Source organism: Podarcis tiliguerta (assembly GCF_965153285.1).
Source record: "Podarcis tiliguerta genome assembly, chromosome: 3".
In the NCBI taxonomy this organism is placed as follows: Eukaryota; Metazoa; Chordata; class Lepidosauria; order Squamata; family Lacertidae; genus Podarcis; species Podarcis tiliguerta.
The window spans coordinates 115,202,569-115,224,874 of NC_139536.1; positions in this window are offsets into that span (position 1 = coordinate 115,202,569).

The following is a 22,306-nucleotide window of genomic DNA, read 5'->3' on the forward strand; positions in this document are numbered from 1 at the left end:
TTTATCCCGAGGTATGACTGTATATGTGTGTGTGTATTTGGCACCTAATGATTTCAGAACTTGATATATGACCATTAATATTTGACAGTATTAGTTGACTTGTAATGCTATTTTGTCTTGATAGCATTTGATAGCTGTCATTGCAATTGTATTTATTGTTTGACTGTATTTGAAAGCTGATATGTAACAGCATTTGGTGACATATAATGGTGTTCAGTAGCTGACAGCGCTGATAGATAACATGTAATGGAATTTTGTATTTGATTTGACTATATTTCACAGTTCACACCTTTTTCCTCTTCATATGTATGGCCTGCTAAAACCAAAACAATTAAGAGATGTCAAGAAATCTAAAGAACTTGATTTTGGGATGTTGTATTTTTTTTATAGACCCAGTTTTGAAATTGACTGACACAATTGTGCTTGACACAAACACTATATTTTGGTCAACTTTGCTTCCTTGCTTGTCTTGTGCCCTTTCTCTTATTACTAAGAGTGCTTCTGGATAGTGTGTGCACAGTGTTTTGGAAACACTGAATTGGTGCACCCTATGTTGGAAAGCCCGATAGTTTTCAGGGGGTGGGAGATGGAGTTAGTGCAGTCACTGTGAGCGATTGTCAAAGAGTTACCACAACATTTTCTTTCTTGAATCATTTGCTTCTGAATCCTTAGTTTTGCATTTTTGTATCTACAATAGACCCTCAACATCTTAACCTTGGCCCTCCTAGTCTAAGGTCTAGTTGGCAACAATGAAATGTGCTCTCTGTGCTCTGCCACAAAACCCAGATAGTTATGGATACTCCATGCTTGCCGACTTTCTCTTCTACCAATGGAGTGACACTGCCGTTTGTTTTCAATGTGACCTTATACGTGGATATTTCTGCAGTGGTGTAGATGCAACTTTATTATTTTTTTAAATAGGACTTTGCAAAATGTTGTTTGCATTGAAAAATATACTTTGTGGGTGTCTTGTGAGTTGAGGCATGTAATAAGAATGGCGATGACTGTAGGCTTCTCTGCAGTCCTGTCTGGGCCAAAAGTTAAGATACAATTTTTTAAATAAATTGAGCGATACTTCACACTTTAGATACAAGTACGGTTAGTCATGAGAGTTTAGTTGCTGATTTTGCCATTTGCTGGAGCTCATTTCCTCTATCTGCTACCCATAGAGGTGCTTCAGAGCAGTACAGTTCTGCTACAACGCCAATTTTGTGGAGCGGTCCAAAAACAGTCGTTGGTTGACAGACTCCCAGACTGGAGGGACTGACAAAACACTTTGCTAAAAAGACCGACACTACCATTTTCAATTACATTGGGGTGGATTTCATATGCAGCTACGGAAACACTCTGTTCCCTTCGGCTTCTCCAAGTCTCTAGGCCCAAAAGCAAACGCTGTAATAAATGACAGACTCCAACAAATCGTAAAAGGAATGGCTAGGTCAAATTGGTGGCCCAGCTTCTGCTCACAATAGAGCAGGGCAGGTGCTTTTGCTGGGTTCCTCTCTGCCAGGAAACCCTGCAGGAATGCATGACCAATTGGGCTTCAGCAAAGAACGCTCTCTTTAATGGACAGAAAACACTAACCTTTTATTCCCCCTCTTCCTTCTCCATCCCCTGTTCCTTTCAACATTGCCTTGGTTTAACCCTTTGAATGGAAAAGAAAGCTAAGATCTCTTTCAGGCTGGCTTCTTAACCCTCAAAATAGAGACGATATTTGATAGTCTCAAAGGCAAATGTAGAGTTGATTGAAAACAACTTAAATGTGAGCCTTTGTGGGGACGGGCAGGGAAAATATTAGTACATATAACAAAAGAAAGAAAGAAAGAAAGAAAGAAAGAAAGAAAGAAAGAAAGAAAGAAAAGATGTTGTAGGTGCACTTATTCCAAACCATGTTGATCTAAAATATACACACTGCACCAGAGTTAAATAGGCATGCCATTTTCTAGTAATTAAGGAATGTGTGTATCCAACTGTTCTCAACTCCCCCCCCATGTGGGTTTAATTTAGATTTTTATAATAATAATAATCTATACACTTTGAGAAATCTTGTTTTCAAGCACATGTTTGGAGCACACCACAAACAGGTCAAGCACGGAAACATTTTGTTGCAATGTAATGCATATTATTTGCTTAAAGAAATAGCAAAGATGGCAAAACCGTAGAAACTCCTAAAGGTTAGAGTAACTTTCAAGTGCTTTTTTTCTGAGTACGGACCCAGACTTTGTTCACATAATTCAGCAAATGTATCTACGCCCAATAATTTTATAAATTTCAATCTTTTCTTAGTGTCAAGCAGTACTTTACAAAGGAGATAAATGTCTGGGTTTCCTGACCTTTTTAAAGAACTGAAATGGTTAACTCTTTCCCTCCACACTATTTCCCTCAACAAAATCATACCAGTGCAGAAGTTACCAGCCTTATGGGGCTAAGAGCAGCAGGGGGAAAGGTCCTGGGGTAGAAACATTCTCCCACCCTCAAACTCACGGCTCCAATCCAATCCTGCCCCATTTGCAAATGGCCATATTTCAGTAAAAAATAAAATCAGAAGGTCCAGTCACAGCATAATGTGAATGCGATCCTTCGATTGCTGTACTAGGTGGAATGTATTTCTGAGTACACAATCATTGGATCAGGTTTTCAGTTATCTAAAACTGTTTTAGATATTCAGGTTTCTTGCTATTTATAGTTTGGGGTCCCCCCCCCCGCGGATGTGCTGGGGGCGGGGTGTTACTTTCTTGCCAGGATAAAGGGACAAATCTGGCTTTATAGGTCACATCTATCCCATACTTTTGAAGCTGTGGCTTCCTCTGAAAAATCCTGGGAACTGTAGTTTAAAGGTGCTGAGAGCTGTTAGGAGGCCCTTAACAGACTACAGTTCCCAGGAGTCTTCGGGGGGAAACCACGACTCTTAAAAGTGGTATGAGCATGCATTCAAAGGATGGTGTAGGGTGGAGGAGCTGGAGCCGCCTATCTAGTCATCTATGCAAGGAAGCAATTACAGTGCAAAGTCACAGATAAAAGGGAAACACTTACTGTTAGTTCTACAACTGAAATGTAGAGATGGCCAAGGGAGTGTGATCATCCTATTCCCCATATTGAGGAAAGTTGCAACACACTATATTTGCTAATATGTGGGGTTGGGGGGAGCTATACTTTTCTACATAAGAGAGAAAAAGTTGTCCCTTCTGAAGTATATATACGGTAATTTCTTTCTGACATTAGAATATTAGCAATTTTCAATTATGTTCCGTGTAATCTGCAATGCACCACCACTCACAAGTCTCTGAGGTGCCTGCAACGATAGTCTTGCTTTTTAATGGGAGAATAAAAGAAAATAACGCTTTCCTAAATGTTAGATGAAAACTTAAAAGAAAAAACAAATGCTCGTTTTGTAACTGCCTTGAGCTTAGTTAAGAGATTTCCAATGGCTGGAGCACAGAAGCATTAAAAATATTAGTTTGCAGAAAAACAGATTTAATTTTATGAATCAGTAGTTTGAATTATAGTTTATGCCAAAATCCACATATTTTAAAAAGTGTGCAAAAGGTGTGAATCATTTGGAATTGTTTTTTGTTGTTTTACAAAATAGGGTGGGCTGCCTTCCACAGACACCACCTGCTATTTCAGACAAAATTGTAATTATCACCCAGGCTTGGCAAAACCAAACCAGACAAACGGTAATATTTTTGTGATTGTTATACATTTGAGATATCTATCCCGATTGGGTAGAAGATGCATAGTAATGAGGATAATTTTTAAAGTGAGTTGCACACAAAAAAATACCTCTTTCTCTTTTTTTTTACAGGGGGAAAAATGAGGCTAATGAAATTAAGAGGCTGTTTTTATCAGCAGCAATTGAAATGCATGCATAGATTTCCTAAGACATTTAGCTGTACATAATGTGTATGACCTGCCTGTAGAAAAAATAATTTAATGGTCTTTGTAATTTGGTACTAAACACATACAAAATCTTGCAGCTGTAGTCTTGCCTTTTTTATCACTAAATGTTTGCGCTATAGATAGATAGATGATAGATAGATAGATGACAGATAGATAGATATAGCTTTACATCATATACACCATTCTCTGAATCCTAGATAATTGTGCATAATTACATTTTTTGAAGAAATGAAACAAAGTAACCAAATTATTTTATCAGCTTGGTATATGATGGTTTATTTATGCAGATCCTTTCCACCTTACAAAAACCTTTTAGGACAATAAACTCTGTTCAGCAGAGGCCAATTTTTGGTAAACAGAAAAGGTTGACATAAAGTGTTATTATTTTAAACATCCAGGCTGTCTTAAATCTGGATCTAAAGCAGCCTAAATTTGATTGAAAGCCAGACGGTGCATCTGGTTCCAAGTGCTAGAGCAGAGTTCCCCAGCTGGTGGCCCAAGGTTTGCTTCTGTCTCAAGCCCTAATTTTCACCAGTCTGCCTCAGACATGAATAGAAGGTGCATCCCTGGCTCTTACGTGGCAGGTGCCCCTCTCATTTCCTCGCAGGAGACCTAGAGCAGAGCTTTCCAAACTGTGTGTCGGGACACATTAGTGTGTTGGCTACAGAGTGCAGGTGTGTTGCACAAACAATCATCACATTCCTCCTGGGGCTGGAAAGGAGCTAGTTTAACCTCTGGTTTGCTAGCAAAACTGAATTAACTGTGTCACTAAATGATGCATGTCTAAAAAGTATGTCACCAATGTAAAAAGTTTGGAAAGCTCTGACCTAGGGGATGAGAAGAGCTGCTGCACCTCGATCACAAGCCCATGTGGGAAGGGGTGGCCGGGTGCGGGTGAAAAGGAATAAAGCCCTTCTGGTTCTGCTGTTTGTGGGTGTTTTTCTCCTTGGGAAATGAGGGGTTCTCCCTTATTCTCCTGCCTCTCATGCTTCCTTCTGGGAAGGGAGCCTACAAAGTAAAACATGGAATGACTTGCCTGGACCACTCTGCCCCTTCCAGGCACCCCGGCCAACTACCTGAGACTTTGGACTCTTCCTAATAATAATAATAATAATTTATTATTTATACCCCGCCCATCTGGCTGGGTTTCCCAGCAAAGCTGCCACCGTGTCTTAGCTGGGGGGAATCTGGCTGTGCAGCAGCCTGACCCGAGAGAACCTGGGCCTCCAGGCTAATAGGTTCACCACCACTATCTTTGGGTGATGCCTTTCGGGACACTGGCACAACAACGCGCCCTGTAACATGCTGCTAAAGGGCTGGATAATATGTCCCAGCTTAAACCAAGCACCACCCTTTTTTATGAATGGCTATTAAAATAATTTTGTATTGAGCTACATATGAAAATGATTTGCATAAATCAGTTTCCATGGTTAAAATCTATACTACAGTCCTAGAGCAAGTACCCCACTCGGTTACTCAGTCTTGACCTCCTCGACTCTTCAGGTGACCAGTATAATGACCTTCATTGATTCAGCCCTCAGCAGCGCAAAGGCGGGGAAAGGAAGCTCATTCCTCTCCAATTAAGCTTTCCAGGTCCCTGGATGTTTGTAGGTTCTGTTCACCACCCAGATCAACCTGCTATTAGTCATAAGAGGTAGCAAAAGTTCTGTTGGTGGAAAGTCAGATCTGGATCTCTGCACAGCTCTTTTTTCTTTTTCTTTTTTTCAAATAATATTTATTGAGTTTCCAACAAATTAAACACAACACTGCAAAAAACCAAAAAAAGAAAAAAACATACAATACAATACAATACAATATAAAAAAACAAACAGAATATAAGAAACAAACAGAACAAAACAAAACAAAAACCATTTAAAATTTCAGTTTCAACATCTTATCTTTCTTTCCCTTATTTCCTCGACCTCCTCACACCTCCCTTTTTGTATTCCACTTCTATTAATTGTTTCAGCAATTCCTTTCCATCTTCCTCTGTTTTCTATCCTATAATTGTCTTAACACATTCTAACCATATTTTTACCTTTAATGCTCAATTAATCTATTTATACTTAATTCCACTTCCTGTCCATCTTCCACTGTTTTCTATCCTATCATTATCTTAACACATTTTAACCTTATTTTCCTTTAATACTGCACAGCTCTTTTTTCAGACACAAGCGGCAAAGATATCAAACGGTGAGGTCGTACATGCATGTTCACCACTTGGCCACCCAGGAAGATGGTGGTCCCCCAAGCCTGGCTGTGCCATGTGACAAATGCCGCTCCCCTGCACCCCCAGGCGAGCAGTTATTATGACCACGTTCTCAGTGTAGGTTGGTTGTTGGTTGGCATCCATCTGTCTTGAGATACAATGGAGGAGTGTGCCGCTGGGGTGAAGTCAGACGTTGGAGACTTACAGCCCCTGCTGCGGCTGTAGAGTCAAAAATGGAAGAGGCATGTTTTGTTCTCAGTGAGATTCTGTTATTACTGATAAGGCCATTCTTCCTTTCCAAATGCAGAAGTAGACAAGCATTTTGTAAAGGCCAGCTCATGTTAACACAGTCCTTGCATTCATAGGCGCCATCTCCAAGGGGCCCAGGTCCCTTTGCCTCCCCCCATAAAATATTTGATGGGGGGCACCCCTATTCAATGTTGAGATCCATCAAGGGGCAGAGGAGGCTGAGCATGGACCCAGAATGCATTAAATATACAAGAAGCAGCAAGTACTACGCTGTGTTTTTGTTTTTATTTCATTTTACTCTGATTTTTCCGACAAACAATGGCTCAATCATTGTCCCACGGTCTGGTGCTTGGATGATGGAAGCGGGAAGGGAACAAGGCAAAGCATGTGGCAGCCACACCATTAGCTAAGTTGGCAGAAGGACCTGGACTTTCCTAAACTGAAATTAGCATGGGGAAGTGTAGGACCTTACTCAATTATCATTGTGGGTGTGGGGAGGAAATGTGCAGCTGTTAGTCATTTATTGTGTGGCAACCCAGATGTTTTTCCTCCAGGCAATGCTTATCTTGTAGTGATATCACATTTTCCACTCAAGCCGTAATATTTTTGCTTTTGGGGGAAAAACACACACAGGTTTCCCTTCCCCTCAACTAGCACGTCATTGCAATTATAAGGCTATGTAGGAATGGGAAGCAGCACCTCTTCAGCTGTGCTGGTGGCATCAGTGATGGCGACCAACACAAATCCCTAAAAGTTGTGTTCCTTCGTGTATTTTGGGGGCTGAATACCCTTCAACCCTCATCCTATGCTAGTCAAGTGCAGGGGCACTCATCCTGCCTATGATGTGGGAGCAATTGCACCAGGGCCTGTGTGGGCCCCCAGAATGAAATTCTGAAGTTGGCATTCCTGTCTGAGAAGAAAGCCACAGGAACCGAGGAAGTGGCTTTTCCTGAGGCACACCAACAGTATCATCTATACTGACCAGCAGCATCTTTTCAAGAGACAGGGGTCTCTCAGCCCTACCTGGAGATGCCAAGGATTGGAACAGAGACCTTCTGTGTGCAAAGCAGAGGCCCCACCACTGAGCTCTTCCCCCATTTGAAACTATCTGGTTCTAGGAAGCAATACAGAAAAGAGGGAGGCATTTGGGGATACACTGAGGAGAAAGACATGGCTCAAGGAAGCTGCAGAGGAATAATGCTAGGATTATTTGTTAGGGTGTTTGCAATGTGTCTGCATGGGATATAAATGATGGGGTTGAATGAATAGTGTACGTGAAAGTCTACCCCTGGATTGCTTCGTGAGTACAGTGTACCTCGGGTACACTGTACTTAATTCGTTCTGGAGGTCCGTTTTTAACCTGAAACTGTTCTTAACCTGAGGTACCACTTTAGCTAATGGGGCCTCCCGCTGCCGCCGCGCCGCCAGAGCACAATTTCTGTTCTCATCCTGAAGCAAAGTTCTTAACCCGAGGTACTATTTCTGGGTTAGCGGAATCTGTAACCTGAAGCGTATGTAACCCGAGGTACCACTGTATTCAGCTGCTGCATATATGGACACAGTACTGCTGATGTCTACAGAGCGTTCTATGGCAGGAATTACGAATGATATCAAGTGATCCACTCGGGAAGGATGTACACTCCTGTTGCCAGTGACAAAGCAGCCAGTCACCCGAACCCTCCTTTCATTTCCTCCAGCCTTGTTTCTCAACAGCTTCCTAATGCTGCTTCAGAAGGGCAGGGGAGGCAGAGGGGGTTACAGTGCTCGGCCCCCACAATGGCATGTGGTATGGCAACAGAGGCGACACTCAGCATGAGCAGCCCCCTCTATCTTCTCGACCTTCGGTCTAATATCAAGTGTAGTGTAGTGACAGGGCCTTCTAGGTCATGGCTCCTTGTCTGAGAAAGTCCCACCCTCTAGCCTTTCTTCTTGTGCCCTCTTTGATGACTTTCAACATAGTGCTGTTTGCACAGACTTTTAGTAGGTTTTAGTACCCCTACGTATTTTTATGCTGGTTTTAGAACCATTTTAAAAGTTTGTTTAAAATGTATTAAAATGCTTCTCCCTGAACACACAAATTCACACACACACACACAAATGCCCTCTGCTTTTTCGTTTCATTTTCATGTTGGATCATCTTCTGTTTAGTTGTGTCAGATATGATTGTCCCTTTTATTATCTTGTAAGCTGCCTTGGAAATAATGGTTGAAAGGCAGTGTGTGTTTATAATCCAGTAAATAAATTTGAGTCTGCAATATTAAGGTGTTGGGGTTGGGATGGAGTTTTTTTTGGGGGGGGGGGTACTGTTTTTGTTTGGGAGTGTGGACTCATCAAATACAAGTCAAATTCAGCGTATCCAGGATTTTCTGCAGAGTATTCTGATTCAATTAAATTCATCCAGCAGAGGTCATTAGACGATCAAATGACACTTTATTGATGCCTTTAAAGTGAATATTATTGTGGGGTTGTTTTGAAAAATAGTTGGGGAATTTTGAAAAATAGGCTGGGGAAAATTTTCCCTCCATCCCAACCTCAGCTTTTGGGGCTCTGGTCATTTGTTTTGTGTCCAGGAGATGCTCTGATTATTAATGGTTACAAAAGTCAGCTGTTGGCAAGTTTGTCCCAGGAGTGCAAAATATAAGAGAGATAACCTTACGTCTTTGTTAGACATGATATTTTCTACTGATATGTGTGTAGCATTTTGAATTACACAGAATCCGTGTGTTGAAGAAAAATTCATTCATCAGCGAGCTGCTCATTTGAACCTATTAACCTTCTTTTATACTTACAATGAAAAGGGATGTAAATACTTGAAATGTAAGAAGTGGTCTAGAGAACAAAAATAAATGATAACGAACATGAAAGGAACAAAATCAATTAATAACTGGAAATCATAGCACTCGAGTTACAAATTATTTATATTGAACGTAAATAATATACAGTTATGACTAACAAAAGTAGGAACTCAGCTGTCATAAAAGGCAGAAGAAAATTTACTAAGCTAACTACAGAACAGAGTTCTTTGTAAGTGACAAAGGAAACATGATATTATAAAATGTTTTACTTAACCACAGTCAAGGAATGCATCACACATGATAACCCCCCTCCCTGCATATTGCTCAACTTTTTGTAGAAAAAAATATCCCTACTGTCTCATATGAAGTGTGGGGTGAATATTTATTTTGACACAAATTTAGAATGACTACCTATTGCACCCAATGACTGCTTGATCTACATATTTGTGGGAAGGCATCTATTGTGCAACACATCACACAATACAGCAGATCAGTAGCTAAACTTTTTTTCTTACAGGTAGAGAAAATGTCATGTATGTCATTGCCCAAACTCCCTGAATGGAAGAAAAGACCAAGGTAACAATGAACAGCTAGAAAAACAAAAACAAAGGGAGAGACAGACTTTAAACTGGTGCTTGAAAGTAGCAAAAGACTAATGGAAAGACTGCCCACCATATTTCAAGTTCTGATCTTCTTCCAGGGTCCTAAAACAAAACAGACAAACAAGATGTTAAATTATTGCAAAGTAAACAAATCTTACGTGCTTAAATAAGATGTATATGATGTAGTATTGCATAAAATGAAAATGGATACTAATCAACATTTATACAACATTCTACAACTAACATCTACTGTGATTGCATTTTGGAAAATATAGAAGGAAGGGTTGTGATGAGCTCAGTCATCTCAGTTACATCAACTCTTGGAAAAGATAATCATTTTAAAAAAGGAAAGAAAATGTGATAACAACAACAACAAAACCCCAGTAAACCTGCAGGCTCAGAAATCAGGTCTCAAAATAATTTAAAACAAAATCTTGAATAAGACTTTTAAAGTATAGCCTTTTTGAAGACACATGAAGACAGACATGCAAAGGTCCTATTCCACTGCGGATGACGATTGGTCAAAATATGTTGAATAATCTACACAATAAATTCAACTTATTCAGCTAAAACCTTGGAAATTTTCTGTGGTGCTTGCTCCATAGTAACTGGGATAAACCACTTTGAGGCTTGGCTTTCCTTTTGTCCTCCTACATTCTAAGTAAAACCCCAAATCAGTTGATGCCAATTCTCACTGCAGTGAATATTTTCATATTATGAACACCAAAAGAAGTTAGCGCAATGAAATGCGGCAATTTTTAAAAGACATTTTGTATGCCTTCTTCTCAAAATCTAAAAGGCTTGGGACTCAAAAAGTTTGGTATCTCAAAATTGGGTCTCATGATGAAACCCCCTACCTGGTTCTGGTTTAGAAGGGTGAACAGAGTGGGTCCCAGCCTCAAAGAGATACAGCAACTTGTGCAGACTCTCTGTCTCTTTTAAAAAAGGTGACTGTCAATTTGTCAACGGGCTGCGAGTGTGCTAAGCTGCTGGCCTCAAGAGGTGCTGTTGAGCCATTATTAGAAACTTTGGAGGCAGAAGGAAACACTATATTCATTGCAGAACAAACAATTTTACATGGGCCTGGTATGTAAACAAAAGGAGAGTCGATAACAGGAGAATAGCAGCAGAGGATAAATTGAATTATTATCTTGGAAAGTGTCAGTGGCATAGTAAGGCGTCAGGAGAATTGGCTTTGCTCTCTGGGTAAGTGAGTGGGTGAGAGCTGTTACATGTGTCCCGTCCACCCTGCTGCTTGGGCCAGTGAAGTTCACAGGAGAACAATAAGGAATTAGAAAGCAAGTGGCGCGTGTGCTGCAGCTGATTCAAAGTGATAAAACATTGAGCCATTTGTTCTATTGTGCAAATACATTACTGGAGAGACAGGCAGATGGGCTCATGTATGTCTCTCCCAATATGGGTTTGATGAAACAATGCAGTTCTTTTTAACAGGACAGCAGGGTACCATCTAGCCAAAGTTAAGCATGTTTAGGAATCATCTATCAGAACAGGAGAGATGTATGCAAGTTTGCTCAGAATTACTTTTTGCCCAGCTAAGTGTGCCCAAGTTTCTGGACTTAAGCATGTCAATAGCTCTCTTACTGAAATTTGTGGGGTTTAAATATGCATTGCTTAACAAAGGGGAAACTCCTGTCTTTCTAACACATGTAACGATATTTGAAAAATAAGGATGTGGTAATGTGGCTTTTCATATTCACTTTGACTCTTTTTAAAAAAGAAGGGCAGGCCACTAATACTGCAGTTTAGATAATGTAAAGCAGGGCATCAATATTCCCAAGCAAGGAACATCTGTGGAAAAACTTACCAAAAAGTTGGTTTTTTTATTTTATTTTTTTCAATTCTCTTGCTGTGGTCTAAAAGGAAATGTATGTGACAAAGTCCCTTCGCAGATGCTTTGCAGTCTAAACTCCCTGATCCTAAACATTTGTTCTGGCTTTATCATATTGTGATTTTGCAATTGTGTTATTGCCGTAACATCATGTCCTGTTTATTCCTCTTGAATAATAATTGCTGGCATAATGAGTCTTACCAGCCATCCTAAGAACATTGACCTAGAAGGAAATCTACTTGATTTCAAAGGAAAAAGAAAGAAAGCCTAGAACTGCAGATCTGATAGCTCTGTAAAATCCTGAATGGTGGAGAGATAATGGATCAACAAAAACATTTTCTCCTTCTTTTACAGGAGAGCCAACTTGAAAAAAATATTGTGGGGGCCCATGTAAACTCTGCACCGCATAATCAACCACATGATGCAGTGCACACACACCATTTGAATGGGAATGCCCATAAACTTGGGGGGGCACCCCTCAAATATTTTATTGGGAGGGCTGAAGCCCCCCCCCCCCAGCCCCCAGGAGTTGGTTCCTAGGCTCTCTCATAATGCTGGAATTCAGAATCACACAACAGCAGTAGTTTCTGGGCCATGAAGCAAAATTAACTCATGGAAATCAGTGCCACAAGGTGTGATGATGGCTAGTAGCATGAAGATGCTGGAAAAAGGTTTGGACAAATGGATGTAGGATAGGTTTTCATATTCAAGTGAGTTGTGTGGCTACTGCAGTTGAACACAAGGAGACCCCTGCTCAGAAAGGGCAGGCGAGGTGGTGGCAAGTGCCCTGACAAAGCCAATCCAGTGCCCTTGCTAGTGCGCCCACACAGCCCTGACTTCACTGCTGCCACATCCATGCCCCCTCCGTCTCCTGGTTAGTAATGCCCTGTAGCTCTGCCCCTCTGGCCAAAGAGCTTCAGGTCCTGCTGAAACACAGCAAAGACCTGCAGGAATCCAGCAAGCAAACAGGAAAGCAATAGACTCTTCCACTCTCCCGGAGACTGAGTGACATTGCCAGGCAAGAGGACATAGCCCAGGTAAAACCAGGGATGTTCCTAGGGGACCAGATTTACCGGACCATACCAGCCCCCTACCTTGCAGAAATCTACTATGTGGAATACCACAGACTTTTTACAGCAGCTAGATTAAATGTCCTTGACTCTGCGATATTGTGGGGAAGGTACAGGGGAGTACCATATGCCCAGAGAACCTGTCATTGTGCCATGGGTGTGGTTGAGTCCACCGAACACATTCTCTTGACTTGTCCTTCTTATGCAGAGCTTAGACAAAATTTTATAGACCCACTTCTATGTCAATTTAGCTTTCTACCCGGAGAAAACCAGGTTTTACACTTGCTGAATAATGTCACTAGAGCTATACCTTCCTTGGTGGCCAAATTTCTTTTTTTAGCTTTTAAGCGTCGTAAGACTATAATTGATTGTATTGATATGGGGCTATCTGTTTAGCCCATTTTAGTGTTGGCTAAGTTTTAAAAAATCTTTTTCAATGTTTTAACTGTGTACTGACAAATGTTCCTTTTGCTGACTGACGGTCGAATAAAAAGGTTGATTGATTGACTCTTCCACTGTTGCTCCCGAACAAATCATGTCCTCCAAATCATGGAGAGCCATGTGTTGCGGTGCGATCACCCAACTGCCTTCTTGTTGCTGGGGTGGGCTCGTTTGGATGTCCTCCACACTTCATTGGTTGCCCCTTTGTTGCTGGGGAAAATTTTCTGTTGGTTGGGGTTTGATTGGCAACTGCTATTTAAGGGGCTGCATGAGGCAAAGTACTTGCTCTTTCGCATCGTGCAGCAGATCTCCCTCCCTCCCTATAATTTAAGGTTGTGTTTTTGACCTAGCTATGCCTGCTTAGGGGGTCATCTGTTTTGGAGCAGGGGCCCGGTAGGAATTTTGCCACTTGGCTGGTGCCATTTTGTTTTTGCCTACCGTGTAGCAAATCGTCACAACTTTGTAAGGTTGGCGGTTAGGCAGTGGTTCATTCTTTGGTGGAGGGGATTATGGATTGGCTGTGCCTGCCCCTCATTTTTCTTTGCTGCTGCTAGGGAATTCCGTTAAAGGAATCCAGGGGCTTGATTTGCTCTGTCCGATCCCCTCTCAGGGGTAGGGCCATGCCAGAGTCACTGGGAGCACCTGGGGTGAACTAAGAGACGGAAATCCTCCTCTGTGCTCCTCCAGTATGATTTCCCTTACTGACCTCTGGACGTTCCAGTTGTCAGTCCTGTTCCTGCCGGTGCAGGTAGTCCGAACCAATGCCTAATGTAATGGTTCTAGGGGTTGCTCGTGCGTAAGTTGCCGCCACTCCTGGCTAGGCTACCTGGTTGAACCCTTTCTGTCTGGACAGCCTCAAGCTTCGTGGCTGCCTCAGTCGCTGGCAGAATCCATCAGTGGGCATTTCTTGAACCTCTTCCAGCATAAAAAGCTGTTTGACACCCAGTCTCCTCCTACTCTCCCTGCGCGGATCCTTCTGCGCAAGGAGGGCATGGGCAGCGGAGTACCCGTACCCTCTCCGCTAGTCTCCGGCGAGGAGTCCTGGAGCCACCTCTCCGATTCCCCCATCTGCCCCCCTTCTCCACTGGTGTTACGCTGATTTCCTTCCCCAGCGGATGGGCTATCTCTCTCCCTGCTGGGACCCTCTCCGGCATCCCTCTGGAGCCTCCTCTCCGCCTCCAGCTCCGATGGCAGTTCCCTGACACCTAAGCAACCACTCACATGCTTTAATCGATAAAGTTGTGGCCAAATTAATGCCAAAAATCTTTAACAAATATTCTGTGTCCTGTGTGATTTATTTTGGAGGGGGTTTGGGTGTCTACACACGCAACAGCAATGTAGAGTCCTGAAGTACCTTAAAGGCTGACAAATGCATTTATTATGGCTTAAGCTTTCCAGAAATAAAAATCAGACATCTAACAATGTTCAGGTAAGATTAAGCCACCATGAATGCGTTGGTCTTTAAGGGACCATGACACACTTTTTGCCATTGTCTACTAACATAGCTATGGCTCTGAAATTAATTTCTTGATTTTTATTTAGCAAAATTTGTGTATCACTTGTAAATAAAACCTCTTAGTAGTGAGTGAGAGACTCCTCTGGACCAGGAGCCATCATGATTGCTGGTCATTGACAGCCTGAACTTGTTTAATCCCATTTTAAACCCTTCTGTGCCAGGAGCCATCAGTACATCTTGTCTTCATGTGGCAGCTGGGAAAGCAAACACTTAAAATGTGTAAATGCAAAAAATGAATAAGAAAACATAAATGTGCTTTCACTCTTTTGGAAGTTATATACTGCCCAAGCAGAATGATTTATTCAAAAGGATTCTATCCCGAGTCCACTGATAAGTATCTCTGCATCTCTGTATTCTCTGTATCTCTGTATTCATGCTTCAATTCCTTCTTCTAGTCTTTATTGAAACAATGATTTTGCATTTAAAGTGTGTTTTTAGTACTTGAGTAGGCTGTGGCAGGGAGAAAATAAACCTTTCTCTTCAAAGAGGTGTGGGGATGAACCATTTGCCATACAGTTACAAAAAGCTCATTTTTCAGAACCAGCCCAAAGGCCAGTGGATTCTACGTGTCAGCTTGCTTGGCCCATGGCCCTATGCCCTGTGAGGAGCTGTGGCCATGCAAGTGAAGTTTCATGGCAGAATTATTAGAAGCAGGTGGTGGCATACTGCTGGCGCCATGGGCCTAAGCTGGTCCACCAAACCTCTCTGGCAGTATGGCAAGCCCCGAGTTAAGTTACTGGTGGCAGAAAAATTGGCAGTGGCACTGAATGAAGCACATTTCCTTCTCTGCACTGCCATTGGGGAAGGGTCATAGCTTAAGGTTAGCGCATCTGCTTTGCATGAAGAAAGTCCTCAGCATCTCCAGGTTGGTCCAGAAAGACTCCTGGTCTGAAAGCCTGGAGAGCTGCTGCCAGTCACTGTAGACAATACTCAGCTAAACGAACCAATGGTCTGACCTGGTATAAGGCAGATTCCTATGTTCCACTGTGCAGATCAGAGTGGTCCAGAAACACTTTGATCTGCTCTGATATTTCCCGAACGCTGGGAGGGTTTGCAGTGTGGCAATATGACCCGTGGGCTGAAAAATGATAGCCACCTCAGAATTGAACAGGTCTCTGGGCACTCCTGGACTCTCATTCTAATCATGAAGTGTCAGTTCAAATGCACCACAAATGCACCACATGACTTTATACAATCAATTATTTTAAAAATTGTGTATCCGTTCTCTACTTCAGCCTATGCCCTTTTGATCATCTCTGTTAACAACACTAAAAATGGAATGGTCAGTTTATTTGTGGTCCATTCCACTTTTACACGTGTTCATTCCTAAGTCCATTCTTTTCCATTTCTGTATTCATCTACACTAAGGAAAATCTATATGAAAATGAAGAACCTAAGAGCATAAGAAGAGCCCTGCTGGGTCCCCAAAACAACTCATTTTGCCCAGCATCCAGTGGACAAGCAGATGTCTAGTGGAAGCCTGCAATTTGCCACAGAACATGCTTTTTCAATCAGCTATGAATTTTTAAAATGCATTTTATTTTAAAATGCACATGTCAATAACTGAAATATAGAATTTCAGAGCACAGTGAAATCCAGAGGATAAGTATGTTCTAATCCACATATTAGTCTAGAAAGTGCAGATCAGGTCAGTTCGTATTGGAATTGGCAATGAACAAATTCCTCAGGCGTCCTGAGTTGACGCTGCCCAACATCACCAGCTCCAGGCAAGTCTCCACATGACTTGCACATTTTTCATGTTTCTTTGTCTCTTCCATGAGATGCTTCGAGTCTCTCACTCCTTTCTTTGTCATGTCTTCTCGCTGCCAAATAGCTAACAAGGAAAGCAGAAGAATAGATAGGTTTTTTAAAAATTATTATCTTATTCTCTCATACCAGGCTCTGGTTTGGCTAAATCTCCTTACATAATCCTTCTCTCTTTCATACAACGCTTGTTCTGCATGTAGATTTGCAGAGTCAGATGCTTCTCAGCCAAACTGAGACTTGGAAAAAGGAGTTTGCAACAATACAAATACTGTGTACACCTTCACAACTGCTGCAGAAGGACTTTTTACTACTCATTTGCAAAACAAATTAAAGTTTAAACAAGCTAAATGTGGTCTCAGATGGTTCTTTTGTTCACTGACTTTGTACTTTACTAATATGCAGTGAATGCACTGACTGATCTAACTTTGACAAAGTAATAGTATATTGCTTTGAGGGAACAGAATAACACCAGCAGCCAAGAGAAGTATGCAAATCCACAGATCAACAAAACAAAGCTCATGCTTCTCCCTTCTCATCAGAGAGTAGTTCCAACTACAGCAGCAGAACTTGGTTACTGGTTAGTTAAGAACTCCCTGGTCATGAATGACAGTTCTGAGCGGTGGCCTCAACAGTACAGAGATACGGCTTCAAAAGCACCCCAGATAGCTCTGTGCTGAAGACGCCATAACAGCAGAGCTTGAATGTTGTTTGAGGACTTGTCCACACGTCTGCACTTTGACCTGCACTTTCTAAGTTCAAAAGGTTCAAGCCTTTTTCCCTTGCCTCACTCCATATCTTTAGTGATAAATTGGAGCAAACATCAATAATAATAATAGTAATAGAATAAAAGGTAAAGGGACCCCTGACCATTGGGTCCAGTCGTGGCCGACTCTGGGGTTGTGGCGCTCATCTTGCTTTATTGGCCGAGGGAGCCGGTTTACAGCTTCCAGGTCATGTGGCCAGCATGACTAAGCCGCTTCTGGCGAACCAGAGCAGTGCACGGAAACGCCGCCTACCTTCCCGCCGGAGCGATACCTATTTATCTACTTGCACTTGATGTGCTTTTGAACTGCTAGGTTGGCAGGAGCTGGGACCGAGCAATGGGAGTTCACCCTGTTGCGGGGATTCGAACCGCCGACCTTCTGATCGGCAAGTCCTAGGCTCTGTGGTTTAACCCACAGTGCCACCCGCATCCCAGTAATAGAATAGGATGTGCCTATTTTTACTGGAGAAAAGTTGGAGGGTATACAAGAAGCAAAACCCTATGTGAAAGTCTAGTTCATTTCCATACTTTCCACATTGGATACCATTAGCTGAAATTGGAGAAAAGAGATCACTGATCATTATAAGATTTTTTTTATTTTGCTCGATGTAGAATCCATGGGGGGAGGGGGTTATTGCAGGCAATATTACAAACTCTGAAACAACATATGGACAAACTCTGTGAGGAAAAAGGAAAAAGAAAAGACTGTCCCCAAATTTAAAAGAAAAACAACTTCTGTTAGCTCTTTTCACCCTCCCATCTAATAGTTTTTTCTCCCCCACGATGCTGTCTTTCTTTTTCTCAGCATTAGGTGGTAGTGAATGTCTGCTGTAAGGGACTTTATTCTTAATAAGCTTTGCTGAGAGAGAGTTAGTAAATTTGTATTTACTGTTCTCAGGGACCGTTTCTATAATGTTGCTTCGGGGCTATTCAATAAGGGTAGATTGGTTGGTAGGCGGTAATAGGGTGACTACATAAAGCCATGTCTTCCTGGGACATAAGAAGTAATAATAAAAATAACAGCAATGTTTTAAATGTTACTTCTTTTTTCCATTTTAAATGTTTGTAGCTATTAGAATGCTGGTTTGTTTGCTGTTATATAAAACATGTAGAACCAATGTATTGAGTTGAAATGAGAGAAGACCCGGGTTCAAATCTCTGCTCTAATGCAATAAATGGCAATGTGATATACGGTGCCATTTACTTCGAAATGAATCTAAATAATCAAAAAGCCTCCATATTATCACCTTAATGGCAAAGGCTGCAGTCCTACAAAGTTTCTCAAACCATTTTGAAATAAAAGGGATTCAACTTTAAACAGTCTAACTGTGTGCAGGATTGCAGCTAAACTGCTTATTATTACTGTGAGCCAATAGTCCAAAGGGAAGGGCTTACAGTATGTGGACAGCATAGACAGTGATAGAGTAGTACCCAGGGAGAGGAAGGGTTAAACTCAAGTAAGTCAAACTCAGTGTAAGTCCATTGAAATCAATGGGCTCAAGTGAGTCATGTTTGTCAAGGGCTGAGCACAAGCTTTGCATTCAGATAGTCCCGGCTCCAGTCTCTGCCATCTCCAGAAATCCAGTCCTCAGCCCTGCCTCAGCCCTAGAGAGTTGCTGATGGTCAGTGTTGACAATACTGAACCAGATGGCACAAAGACTTGACTCAGCCTAAGGCAATTTTCCATGTACCTACAATTTCAGTGGGTCTACTCAGTGTATGATTTAGTCAACCGCAAGCATAATGTCTGTGACTAAATGCCTTAGTGACTCCTAGAAGTGTGCAATTTGAAATCTCACGTTGACATTTTCACCCCATTTGTAAATTTCTGTTGATTTATAAAGGTTGGATTTTTAAAAACCGCCTTGATGAATCCGACAGCCGAAATAACATGAGGATAAACCCCACACTTTCTTTAGGAAAGGAAGAAGGGCAGGGAGACAAACTGCATGGAAGTGTATATGATTCAGTTAATTTAATAAAGGCATATCTTAGCTTTAGTTTCTTTCAGATGGAGTGTTATTGAATCAAACTATTTCAAATGAAACAGAGAGAGAGAGAGAGAGAGAGAGAGAGAGAGAGAGAGAGAGAGAGGAAGGAAGGAAGGAATGAGAATGTCAAGTTCAATGCTAACTTGCTTTCACAGATGAAGCAAGTTTGACTATTTCACACATTTGTGAAATAATACTTGGAGCAAATGTTTGGAATGAAATACATTCAAAATTGATTTTTTTACAAAGCCGAAAATGCATACCTAATTTCTAAGAAATTCTTGGTTTCATTGCTGCTTTGCTGAAAATATGAAAGGAAACTTGAAAAAAGTTGCACCAGCCCTCTCCTTTGGAAAAGAAAGAAACAAGCAGAGAGAAAATTTGAGGTTTAGCTTCCTTTCTCCCTGCTTATTATTTGCTTATTTAAGAACCCCATAGGGCTGTGATACGTCCAGATTTTCCCGGGATTTCAAAGGCAAAATTGACACCTGGGAGAATTTCTGAAAGGTGTCCTAGATCTTAGGCAAGTCAATCAAAAAAATTGTGGGGTTTTTGGCATTTTTTAGCTCAACAACCTTGGGGTTTGTCTAACAAAACAATTTTTGGGCGGGTTTCCTAAAAAGAACTCGCAATTTGGGTGGTTCAACAACTTTTGTCCTTTTACTTTTTGAAATTTGGCAACCCTCGAGTACAATGACTTGAATGGGAAATAAAAAAAAGAAATTAGAAAAGGGGAAAGGAAAAAAATCACAATTTCTCCACATCTAATTCAGGGGAGCACTCTTAAATTAGGGCTTTATCTTCAGTGTAAATACAAATTTCTCCCAATACTCCAAATTTCTCCAAAATTAGGCCTGTCAATCAGTGCAGATAGTCAGAAACAATTAACCTGTAGATCACAGACTCATAGATGGGGCACTCCTGGCATGAAATGGTGTTTCTGTACAGCACAGTGTTGTCTGGTGAATAGACTGATGGGACAGATCAATCCACATTCTGCTATGGATTCATTAAGTAGTCCTAAATAAATCTATATTTCTCTCTCTCTCAGTTTTGAAACTGAAAGGTCTCATGTGGTTATAATAGAAATAAGCTAAAGTTTGCAAAGGCCTTTTTATGTTAAATCATGATAACTGTGAGCAGGGCCAGTTTGAGAGCAATGTTTTTGAAACTGTGTTTTGTTGGTGGATTTTTATTATTGGGTGGAATCTTCAATCTCTGTGTCTGAAGTTCCAGGAGTTCTCCTCCAATTCCCTGCGACACACACACACACACACAGAGAGAGAGAGAGAGAGAGAGAGAGAGAGAGAGAGAGATCACAACTCCATTGACTTGGCTTCAGCCTCCAGAACTGCCCTTCTAACCTGGGCAAAAGGAGCGAGCGGCTCGAAGGAGAGGATATTGGATACAGTGGAGAAAATACTATAAAGTGTAAATCAAAGATGATGTCTAGTTTATGAGAATTTTGCCTTAAGACACATTTTTATTCCCCAAAGCCTCTTTGCTAAAGCATTTGTTACTGATCCTAATTCCTCTTGCAAACTTAGTTAATACTCATGGCTATCTTTTGCATACAGAATAGCACACATGCCGTTCGGATGACGTGACTTGCTGACTGATGTGCAGCTGAGCAGTGTGAGCTACCAAGTCGAAGGAAGAATAGCCCAAAGGGATATGCAGCTTAAAATAAAATTATATGACACCTTTTTAAAAATGTTATGGTCAATGAATATTCTATTGTTTTTAATTAAGCTGTAACATAGCCACAACGGAACGTCTAGGCACCACATATCGTACAATAAGTTGGGCATTTCCTCTTTAACTTGCCCAATTATCTCCCTGGGGGAGCAGGAATTCTTCTTCCTCTGGGGTAGTAAAATATCATTTATGTAACACTCAATTATTGGATCACATAATAATAATAATAATAATAATAATAATAATAATAATAATAATGAAAAAACTAATCTCCAGCACTACCAATTATCAGTGTCCAAGTAAAATCTCCTTATCTCTTCTTCAGCAGTCTCTTTGCATAACTTCTTTACAGGAATCATGGTTAAACTGTTAGGATATTGGATGAGGAACCAGAATACCTGGGCACCGTTCTTGGAATAGCAGTAGAACTCCTGTAATGCAGGGGCATCACCTGAAACTGATCTGTACAATCAGGATACTCACATTGTGAAGATTCCTAGAGGCAGATATGCTGTTTCATAAAGGGTGTACAATTTTATACATGTAGATTTGGGAATAAATCCTGTTGAACTCACTGGGGCTTGCTCCTGAGCAGAGCTGTAAAGCTTTGCTTTATAAATGTTGAATGACCATTAATATTATTGTTATTATGCCGGTTATTGTGCATTTTCTGAGGAAGGCCGCCTTACCCACCAAAAGTATAAAAATCTATAAAATGATGCTGCTGAAAGAAGAAATTGTGTGTGTCGGAGAGAAAACGATAGAGAGAGAGAGACGGGGAGAGAGAGACGGGGAGAGAGAGAGAGAGAGAGAAATATGCATATTATATATGCTATTTGAATTTATGATATACAGTGGTACCTCGGATTACAGACGCTTCAGGTTACATACGCTTCAGGTTACCCACTCCGCTAACCCAGAAATAGTGCTTCAGGTTAAGAACTTTGCTTCAGAATGAGAACAGAAATCGTGCTCCGGCGGCGCGGTGGCAGCAGGAGGCCCCATTAGCTAAAGTGGTGCTTCAGGTTAAGAACAGTTTCAGGTTAAGAACGGACCTCCGGAACGAATTAAGTACTTAACCCGAGGTACCACTGTATGACTATCGCCAACAATTCTGGGAGTGCATTGAAGCCCTATTTGATCAGACAGTGGGGCCTAGGGATTCAAGACTTTGATGTACCACTTCCTACTATTTTTTAAAAAGCTTTTAAATATATATATATATATATATATATATAGCCTTAATTTATCCAATAAGTCCTACCTCTATTGGGCAGATTCAGTCTTTTTGTTCAGAGGGGAATGATAAATCTGCATGGGCTAGATAACGCCACAGAACACGAAGTCTTTGTTGCTCAGAGTTCGGTGCTTGTTTTTAGAAACTCAGATTTCATCTTGAGTGGGGAGAAGGACCAATGTCCTGTAACAGAACAAAAATTATGTATGACTAAATGAG